We start from the raw sequence: 11,110 nt of genomic DNA, 5'->3' as shown, positions 1-11,110 counted from the left end.
AGGGGTTGACTTGGCTGAGAGCAGCTCCATCTCTCAGTTACAGTAGTCTCCTGCTCAGAAGGCAATTCTTTCTTTTTCTCACCTTCAAGAGAAAGAAACCTCGTCTGAGTAAGGTTGCTCCTGAAGCTCCAGAAAAGAGCCTGACATGGCCCGTCCCTCATGGATACCCTCATAAATATGGAGGGGAGGATGAAATATAATTTTTGGGAGAGCAAATAGGCACAATGAAAACAGACAAAGTGCTTTTTGTTTCGATTCCTATCGCCGAGCGGGAGAATTGAACAAAGATAAACACACAGAGTTGACATGTTTTCACCAACGCTGCTAATATGTATGCACCGCAAAATTACGCACAACAGCAAAAAGAGTCCACGGGCTAACACTCACAGCCACTGTAGAGCAAAGGGGTCACCTGAATTTTTCTGGACAGAAACCTTGGGGGCCGGATGCCCAAATAAAATAAAATAAAAATCATAATAAAAATAATTTTACGGAATGTAAAAAGAGTCATGAATAGTGGGGATTACAGCTAGTTACTTCAATAGTGGGGACCACACAATGATCTTCAAACTTTTAGAATGGATCCACGAGCCAGATTGGACGGTTTGGTGGGCTGACTCTGGGATGGAACTACAGTACCTGCACATGGTAATATCCACACAGAAAAAAACATCTGTTTCCACCCTGGACTAAATCTGCCATTCCCATATTGTAAGTCAAGCATGCTAACCACTTTTCCACAGTGTTGCCCATGCAAAAAGGACAGAATCTGTGAGAATAGATGAAACGGGAAGACTGTTTTTATTTCACCTGCTTCTACCTACAGGTGATGAGAGTTGTTCTAGAATGTGTGTGTGTGTGTCTGTGTGTGTCTGTGTGTGTGCTGCAGCATTAGATTTTTTACTCTGTTTCTCAACATTTCCAACAGTTCCCCAGTGAAAGCAGTGGCCCCTGGATGCCGAGTCTTACAGCATCTCCTTCTGACCTATGACCCCTTCACCCTCCGTCCATTTGGCTCCAGCAGCACATGGTCAAAAAAATAAATAAATAATGATAATAAAGCCGTAAAAAAAGCCAAGTTTGAACTTTAAAACTCAGAAACTTTTAATCCCAACATCTCCAGTAAAAATAATAATCACTGAAGGCTATTTAGCCGAACGCTCTCACAAACGGTGAAAATGGCAGCTTAAAAGCACAGTCGGTCAATTACACTCGTTAGAGGAGGGCAGATACGCAGACATGCATGTGCAGCGACCACACACACACAAACACACTCTTGACTTGCCTCATTAAAACCCATCCAGCTACTAGAACTCTGAGATGTGAATGTTTCCCTTGAGGAGTGGGGTGCGATCATTTTGAGAAAAGCAGAAGATTCAACTTTTTTTTTCTCTTCCTCTTCCCTCTCCCTCTCTCTTGCTTATAATTACAGAGATTGCTGGAATGCATGACCCTGAGAATAAGGCTCCATCCTGGGAGGGTGCACCACAAACATCACCATCTCCAGCCTCGATCTCCATTGTGCATCTCCCTGGTTGGATGCCACCCACACCAGGCATGAGTGAGGTCGAGGCGGTGCCCCCATCACCAGAGGAGTTCTCCCAGGAGTCTTAACACTCTGCTCCAACCAGCCAAACTCCTGAGGCTGAGAAAAAAAAATAAAAAGAAAGAAAGCATGTGACTGAAAAACACTGCCCTCACCCAGCAGCGAGACACACTCTCTCAGTAAACTGATTAAAAAAAGAACAAAACCAGCACAGAGAGGAGAGAATCACAAGGCTTCAGTGTTGGCAACTACCGCATGAGTGCTGCTTTCCAGATTTGGAATTTTGCTAATTATTAAGTAATTAAACAGCAAAGCAGACATTTTCATATGTAGGCTCCTCATATAAACACCACTGTGGGGAAGTTCAGCATATATTTACACAAACTCCTCCTGTTATTGTCACTGTCCGGCCAGTTAACAACAGCATCTATGTTTCAGCCGACTGGTCAGTGACAGCCTCCCCGTCACAGCATCACTTTGTAATAAAAAAATGTCAACAAAGTAAAGGGAATGTGAAGTGAGTGGTCCTCATCAACAGTGACCTTCCAGCTGGATATCCACAACTTCCATCTTCCCAAGCCAAGGAGCCCCATGGAGCAACTCCCAAACCGGGTCATTAGCACAGTGGTGTCACCAGACAGCAGATCACGGGCCAGAGAGAGAGCGAGAGGGGGACTCCTGGCACCGCAGTGGCTGCTGTGCGGTTTGACATTCAGCACTGGCTGATCTATGGGGCTGGGGAGACAGTGTCCTTGCTCTGGGTCTTCATGAAGAGAAGGTCCTGGCAGTTTTCCCCTTTCTTACTCCCGTCATTAGACTGGGGGGCACAAGATGATAGACTTCCACGGACTCCAGGTTCAACATCACGGCATGATCAGGAATGTTGTCACAGGTTTGGTGACATTATTGTCACGTCCATCCCTGCACTGACAGTCATTTCATGTCACATTAGCAGACTGGTAGAATTTCCCACCATATTCTGGCTGCATTTAGGCACTGGCATGGAGTCTACCAGTGTCCTGGAATGACCAGAGCACCAAAAATGTTACACTCGAATTTTTTTTTTTTCAGTATTATCTACTAACTATCTGGACATGGTAGACAACTCAAACATGGATGTCATGGACTTTCTCCATGATGTGGGACTTGAAAACAAATGCCCCCTAAAAAATTGGTCCAATCACAGTACACAACAAACAATTTGATGAATGACGGGGGTCACGGGATTAATCACATTTATTTATGTACTCATTACAGAGTGCAACATTATACATATGGCCATAAATACCACTCAAACCCCGTCAACCCACTCCCTACAACCTTAGTTTCAAGATTATTCAGGTATGGATTGTTTCTTCATCTTAACTTTTAATTGCTCGTCTTGAAAATAGCTTCAGAGGAGGTGTTATTGGCAGGAGGACCACTAACCACAATGGGAAGATTCAAAATCATTCCAGGGTTTTTATGTCCTTCTTAAATGGTTTTGACCTCAACCACCCGTCTTCAGCAAATGGTGACCACCGTGAACATGCCAAGAAAGACATTCCTCAGGGGACACTACTGTGAGCCAAGACGCACATAAAAATCTCTCGGCTTAAAAAAAAAAAAAAAAAATGGACACTTTCCACTTGGCAGCTCCACGCGAGATAAAGAGGGAGAGACGGTAAACCTTTCAACACCTTTAGATCTGACAGGGCACTGTGTGTTTTTCCTGCTCATTACCACTCACATTAGACGGTCTTCATACCAACGTGGGCCTACAGTACTCTATGGGCTGGTACACTAGTTAAGTGGGCAACACAGAGGCATGAAACCAAATACAATATGGGATTATACAACATCCTGACCCACTTGACTGTTAACCTCGGTGTTTATTCAAGCTATGTTTTTATTCAAATAGTTTCATAAAGCTTTGTGTATAATACTATACTATACTATATATGACAATAGCACAAGCAGGATAATAGTTATTAAGAGATTATTAAGATATATATATATATATATATATATAAAGAGGTTTCAGTAACTTTTTTTCGGACAACTACATTAACGCTTTCAATGAGTTGAGCACAAACGAAAGCTCCCTCACTCCTGTACGGTGTAATGAGCTGCAGCGCAAATTAAGAGCAGCCATCTTCTCATCAGCCCGTCCAATTTACTTCGGGGTCGTCCCTGGAAAATAGGCAGCTGCGTTGAATGATTGGTGCGTTGTAGTTGTGTGAAGGCATGCGGATAAAGAAAGGGCTCCCAAGGATTAGAAGAACTCTCACTCCCAGGCCATGCACACATTATTCATCCCACCTCCTCCTCCTCACCTTTCTCACCTTCATCACTCCCACCTACCCACCACCTTTTCTCACTCCCCGATGACTCCACCACTTCCCTGACAGTTGCATAAGCTCCGAGAACCTCTCTCCGGACGGCGGTGGTGGGAGTTGGGAGTTGGAACGGTGTTAATTAAAAGAAAAGGTTAACACATACAGGGCCCAGCAGAAGGTGCATTCAGGGGACTCCCCTGGTAGAGCAGATGCTCACTAGTTCTCTCCTCAGAGACCCCCCAAAGGAAGGGGGCCGGGTGATCAGGGAGAGTGGGCTGAAGGAGTGACTAGGGCATAAAGGATGAAGCTGATCTGACCCTCACACTGAGGATCAGCCAGGGGGTGTAGTGGATGGTTCCCCTCACCTGTCCAGAGCCTCCCAGCCCAGGCCTTGGTGTGGAGCTGATTAGTGTGTCCCAGAGAAGGTTTCACCTCCCAAAACACCGCCCACACACACGTAGCTTTGTTAGACAGTGGGACACGTGCCAGGCCCATTTAGAGGAGTGTGTCAGAGATGTAAGGAGAACCAGACGAGGAGGTGAAATGAAAGGAGACAAGGAGGGGTGAAAAAAATGACCTTTCAGAGGGAAGAAAAGGTGGACGCAGATGAAGACGTCCGAGGTCTGCAAAGGATCGAGGTCCGTGGGTTGCGAGGGACCATCGCAGAGAACAGCTGAATCCTGTAGAGTACGGCCAATCAGGATACGGCACAGCTGTTGTCGCTGACTACGCCATGTGTGATGTACTGTCTGAGCGAGATCATTAAATAATGATAAATTATCATATCATATTGCCCAAATATGATATGCATTATTTGGAAAAAAAAAGAAAAGAAAATTCATTCGGGAAAATAGTTGGCCTACTTTTGCAGAGCTAACATTGGATTAGGTGGTTCGTATCAGTTGGGAACGAATGATAAATGGATCGCACAGAAGCAATAATTTAAACATTAATTAATTGCCGTAAATTAACACAAAATCTGTTTAATATTTTTTTTGAAAAGTGCTTTGTCTAACTATTTTTTCTACAAAAACGGTACAATCAGCATTCAACCTTTTTTTCTTTAGTTTGTTGGCTCAGAGTTTACATTCAGCTCTATGTGAGGATCAAACCATGACAAAAGATTGCTACATAAATTATTTCCAATAAATATTCGCGAGCGTTCAGGCCGAACGGGAGGGAGAGAAACAGTTTTGTCTTCCTTTTTACCCAAACAAGCGGAGATAATTAAACATCTATCCAGAGAGAAAAGACGCTCTCACTGGAAGGTTGTTTGGTTTAAGGATTTGCTCAGTGGTTCGACTCACCAGGGACGCTTGATTTGATTCTCAAGGCTTTATATCTGTAACAAGGCTTTAATTGCCAAGGTAACAGACCACCTGATTATGCCCGACAATAAGTCGGCTTTGTCTGTGGGGTGAGACAGAGCTCAATAAGAGAGACGGGAGGAATATTCAAACTCATGGGGTCATGAATTTGTGCTCGGTGAGCAGGCGGTTTTTGTTAAAGGAAAACTCAACAAATAGCTCAGAAGCACACAGTACACAGAGTGCTGTAATCATAATTAGGTTGGGCAAGCTAATGTGTTAACGATCTTAATAATTAGCACTGAGAGTTTTTTTTAATGTACATTTAATACATTGTTTTAATATTTTTATTAATATTATTTCAAACATCACTGGCTTCAATACATATTATACATAAACCAGGGGTCAGTATTTGCTTGGAATTAATGTCATTATGTAAAAAAACTAAAAATTGGTAAGACAAAAATGGAGGAAAGTTACTGAACTCTCATTTTAAAACTGCAGTACAACTGAAGTATTACTTGAAGCAACAGGTGCAGAAACTTTTTCTCGTGAAGACAAAGTCATGATTAAAAGTTCAAACTGCCTGTTTGTTATTTTCTGAAAAAAATGCTGTCAACCTGAAAAAGCCAATTACTCAGCAACAAAGCAGCAATGACTTTCTAGGATAGGACAACGAATCAACCGTGGCCGTGTTAGATCATGTGACTTCTTAGTAATTTAAATTAACGTCACTAAGGATACCTTTAAAAACACAGCGGCGGGGTTCATTTTGACCACCATTCTCGGGGGCAGAAAAGCCCAGCGCGTGGTCGTGCACCTCGACGGTTTGAAGCTGCCTTGAGAAATTCTATTTACTCCACAGCAACTTTGGAAATCCACAGCACTTGCAGAAAAAAGCTTTATTCTGCAGAGAGTAAGGAGGAAGCAGCGCTCAAAGCCTCAGGTCCCATGCCATGTGCCCTCCTTATTGTAACGAGTGCATTTCTGTCCTCAAACTCTGACTGGTGAGTGCATTAAGGAGGAGGGGAGTTCTTTAGAGGAGGAAGAGGGAGAGCGGGGGCGTCTGGTAGTGGAAAAACTCTGTGTTACAGTCCCATCTCTGCTGTCAGAGGCCTGACACAGGGCATCCTGGGACTGGAGGCCTTTGGTGCTCTGAGTCTGGACACTGGCCTAGTTCCACCGGCCCCCAACCCCCACACCCTGCAACACTTCACCTACAAAACACTTCTCGGCCGCCCCGTCTCATCTGTTCTTTACTGTCATCCTGACCTGAATGAACTGCCTTCCCTTCCCCTCATCACCAGCCCATCCATCCTCTCACGTCTCCCTGTCTTTCTGGCACGTTTAACAGACAATCCCAGTCAGTGTGTGAAATAATAAACGTCAACTTGAAATGGGGAAATAAAAAATATGGCAAACCACAGATGAATAATACAAATTAAACCAACAGTATATTAACAGTGACAAAAACAAATAAACGTTATGGCTGTGCTGTGATTTTAACCTTATTTATTTCTACTCTGGGTGCACTACTAGGGTTTTTTATATTTGTTTCGTTTTTTTATAGATACATTTTATTAATATTGAGGAAATGGGTCTGCGGAGATAGACGGCAAGTCTTGCACCAAGAAGGTTGACAACTGGATGGGTTCGAGTCCAGCTGTGTGCTGAAGCCCCCGGGCTGTCCCTCGATCCTTGGCCTCATAAAGCCAGTCCTAAAATCAGCTAAGTTGGTAGGACTGTGTCAGGTAGGACATCTGGTGTAAAGACCTAGCCAATCACCTCCATTTATTCACCTTCTACTACTCAATACCTATTCCAGTTAGCCTAGTAGTACTACTACTAGTAGTCCATCAAGCCATTACATAGTACAAAAATATGTACAAAAATGTCAGCTACCTTTGTTGACATCATACTGACATCATCCTGGACAGGAGACTATTTTGACAAACTGCTGACTCTCCGTATCATTTTTTTCCCCCTGTTGATCTTCCTTCAAAGCTCTGCTCTTATCAAACAGATGCTGTTTACTTCACCAAACCACAACAACTTCCTCTGTCACACCAACACGCTGCACGTGTCACGTCATGAAAAACCAGCCTGACACAGAGAATAAAGTCTTGAACTTCACGCCGTGAATTTAACTATGACGATTTCTTCATGTCAAGCTCTTTCTCTCACCCTCTCCCTCACCCTCCTCTTTCTCTCTCCGTGGCAGGTGTAAATGGTGCAAGTTTCTGTCTTGTTCAACACCCGTGCTATTTTGAAGTGTTGGCAATCCCTTTGCCAGACCGATAACTCCCTCACACCAACACTACTCTTTCATGCTGCCTGCTTTATTCTCATTCTTGAGGGAATTCTCCCGGTATACATAGTGTGCCTCTTAATTTCCCCCGGGATGCATCCAGGGAATATACACTAGTGATTTTCCAGGGATGAAACAAAGGGAAAACATTAGAACAGGATACATCATGACATCTACTGCTGCTAGGTCAGATAACCAGTTAAGTGGGTTCCATAACTTGTTGTGAGTCCGTGTTTTGCATTTCTCTTCCTTGTTTGCTTCCCATTGTTAGTTTGCTCTCTTATTTCTGCAGCTTCCTATGTATGTATTCTGAACAAACACCGCACTGTGCAACATGCAGCCAGCCAGGGAGGCAGCATACGAAGGCAGAGTCCCCGGGGACGACGATGGCCTGGTGGGTTTGGTTTGTACACCCGTCACACACTTCCTAGGGGTGACGTGCATCACTGCTCCACTGAGGGAGGGCCTTTGTCATGTTTACTGTCATGTTCCGAGGTATGCTGCATAGCTTCAAACACATCAAACACATCTACAGGAATACTGATATTGGGAATGCCACGGGGAGTCGAAGAAAAAGTACACACAGCGGTGACAAACGGAAATCCAGAGTTTATAATCTTTGGTTTTAGGCTCAGTTTAAATGAAATCAGTAATTTATAAATCAGTTTTAATGAAATCAGTTTAAATCAGTTTACTGAACATTAACATTAATATGGAGTTTCCCACAGTCAGACATTTTAATATGAAAAAAGGTTTTTAATTGATCCATCATGAGTGGAGAATAAATGTTGGCACCAATTATGTCATTTCTGTCTGGTTCTGCAGTGATAACATCCTCTGTCTGTCTTAGATGCTACATCCCTGTGTCTATTTACTTATTATAAGAATCGGAGCTTCTTTCACTAAACAGATCATGATCTCTGTCCTTCAGCAAAAAATTAAATTATGTTTCAACCAAACTAACTGTCCTTCAGCAAAAAATTAAATTATGTATATAATCCCCAAAACACTTCACAGACTGGAGTTAGATTAAGCCAGGATTAGTCCTTAATCCACATTAGTTAAACTTGGACGTTTCACTAGCTGTCATGAACGTGGCTTAAATTTGGTTTAGTAAGTTGGAGACTACGGAGTCCTGGAGTAAGGTAAGTCAGCCTAAATGAGAACACCTGGGTTAAACCCTCAGCAGGTTGAGTATTAGCACATGCTGTTGGTCTGATGGTACGCAAAAAAACCCAGAGTGGAGTTGAATGGTGTAGAACATCTTAAGGTGAGATATTAGCATTATTATCATTATTATATAAAGAAAAGAAATTACTGGAATATAGGATTACAATTTAAAAAAAGACTTAATGATCAGGATTTATAACAGCTGAAAAAGGTAAGCAACACTTCCTCTTTTTGCAAATATTCAGATTATTTTGAAGTACTTTATCAATTCTGTAAGTTTTTATAACTGTCAGAAAAGCTGAAAAAACTTAACACTGGATCCAAATGTTTGACTATTTTACAGCTACTCAGTTACAGTGTCTGTCCTGTCCTGTCCTTTCTGTCTTCTCAACATCTAGACTGATGTTGACCACCAAATACCACCGTCCTTACTGGACCTGGTGACTGGAGCTCTGTCCAGAACTGACTTGTCTATGACGCGAGGATGAGGAGGTGCAGCCCTGAGTTTCTGCCGGACTCAGAGGAAGGTTGGACTGGATTAGACGGCTGACAGCTGGGCCACATCTCTGGGGGCACCGGGTGGGGAGAGCCCCCCTCCGTCTGACTACCTACGCACCAGGTGTCAATTTAAACATGAAGGAAGGATGGAGTGAGGCAAAGAGTAAGTAAGTGAGTGAAGTGGGGCCACTGGTAGTCCTAGGTGTATTGACATCAGCAGTGCATGGGCCGTGCAGTGCACACCGTTAGGCATCAGGAAACATACTGTTTATTTAGTAGCTTCTGACTTAGGGCCAGTAAAAACATGCGCTCACTTGGAGGAACAGACACAGGACAAAGCGTTCCTACATGGTTTAAAAACGGACTTCTGTGGTTTGGATGATAACGTTCATGCAGGAAAGAAAGCATGGAGAAAGGATAACCTATCTAGTATGATTAATTACAGCTCAAGCTATGACGAAGATTGACAAAAGACCAAAATCAAAATTTCCTGAATTAGAGGAAACAGCAGCAACATCCACATTTAAAGTGATTAAAGTGAGTCATGGTTGGGTCACGTATCCAGAGGTTTGATGCAACCCTCCTGCCGACAGAATAGAGTTTGTTCTTAAAAAAAACATCTTTACTTGGGTTTTGATTAAAAGTGATCCAGCCCACTTCAGGGAGTATCCTTCACAGATCCGGTCAGAATGACAAACTGATTCAAAACATAACACATCCACATCCAGCTTCTGTTTTTTAAGTGATTTAATGCGTAATTAAATCTGACTTTTCCAATTTGTATCTAAATGCATTATTTGATGGGCTGACTTTCAACATTTGCTACAACTTCCTTTGGAGATTCCTTGATAGACCATTTGATTGTAGCATGCACAACAACTGCTATAATTTACTTCAGCAGCTCCATGTTAATATGAAGAATGTTCCAGTGCCATATGAGAATTTTCTATAATAGGTTTTCTCCGGTCCTGGGAGACTGCTTTGTGTATTTCCTGCACTGAGACTTGGCCATCACTGGGATGTGGGATGTGGGCTGGAGTGGAGTTTATTAGCTGGTGATATTCTAATGTGATTTATTTTTATAAATGAGAGTGGGGTGGGAATGCAAGTGGGGGTGGAGGCCAGTATGCAAATGTGGACCCTCATTAAACACCACTTCCAACACACGATATTATCCGGCGCTGCTCTGATTGTTTGTGTGCATTAACAATGTGCAGCCAGACTAATGACAGCGTAATGATCAGAGCACTCATGATGGAGCCATCAGAAGACTTGACATTTACACATTCAACGTATTAGGAGGATCTTTACCACCCAAACACACGGGTTAACTGCAGGTCACTCCTCATGAATTTATCGTTTTGAAAGATTTGTCTGTCTTTCCTGACATTAAGACGGTAACAACGCTAACACAAACTCTGAAACTGCTGAAAACAACTTTTTCTGTTCGCAAAAAAATATCCAAGATCCACAATGTAATGCATTATTCAGAGTAATAATTAAACATTATGTGGTATTTTATTACAGTAAATATTTATATGTATGTTCACATGTACTGACAAAGCTTTGTTAAAAGCAGCACTGAGGGAAAAACTAATACACAAAGCACAGTTATAAATAGAAACAGCTAAACATGAATCCAGGCAAAAAAAATAAATAAAAAAATTACACTATTTATTCACTTAACATGTTTAATTTGCACATAATGACAATCGTAGCCCCCACCCTGGTGTTTCTTTATAGTATTTTCTTAACGACTTCATTATACCGAAGTCAAATATTTAACACTGCTATTATAACGCTGCTATTTTTAGCACATTACTGCATTGTTTACTACGCATGTGTAGGTAGTTGTTAATATAGATACAACCTGACAACTACTAGGACACAAGTCTGAGGTGAACATGTCAAAAAGACAGCAGAGAGACACCGTCAGGTCAGACCTGAACAAAACTCACCGTGG

This window comes from Cynoglossus semilaevis, chromosome 20, assembly GCF_000523025.1.
Source record: "Cynoglossus semilaevis isolate Cse_v1.0 chromosome 20, Cse_v1.0, whole genome shotgun sequence".
Lineage (NCBI taxonomy): Eukaryota > Metazoa > Chordata > Actinopteri > Pleuronectiformes > Cynoglossidae > Cynoglossus > Cynoglossus semilaevis.
The sequence above is the reverse complement of the archived record's forward strand: the minus strand, read 5'-3'. Positions refer to the sequence as shown.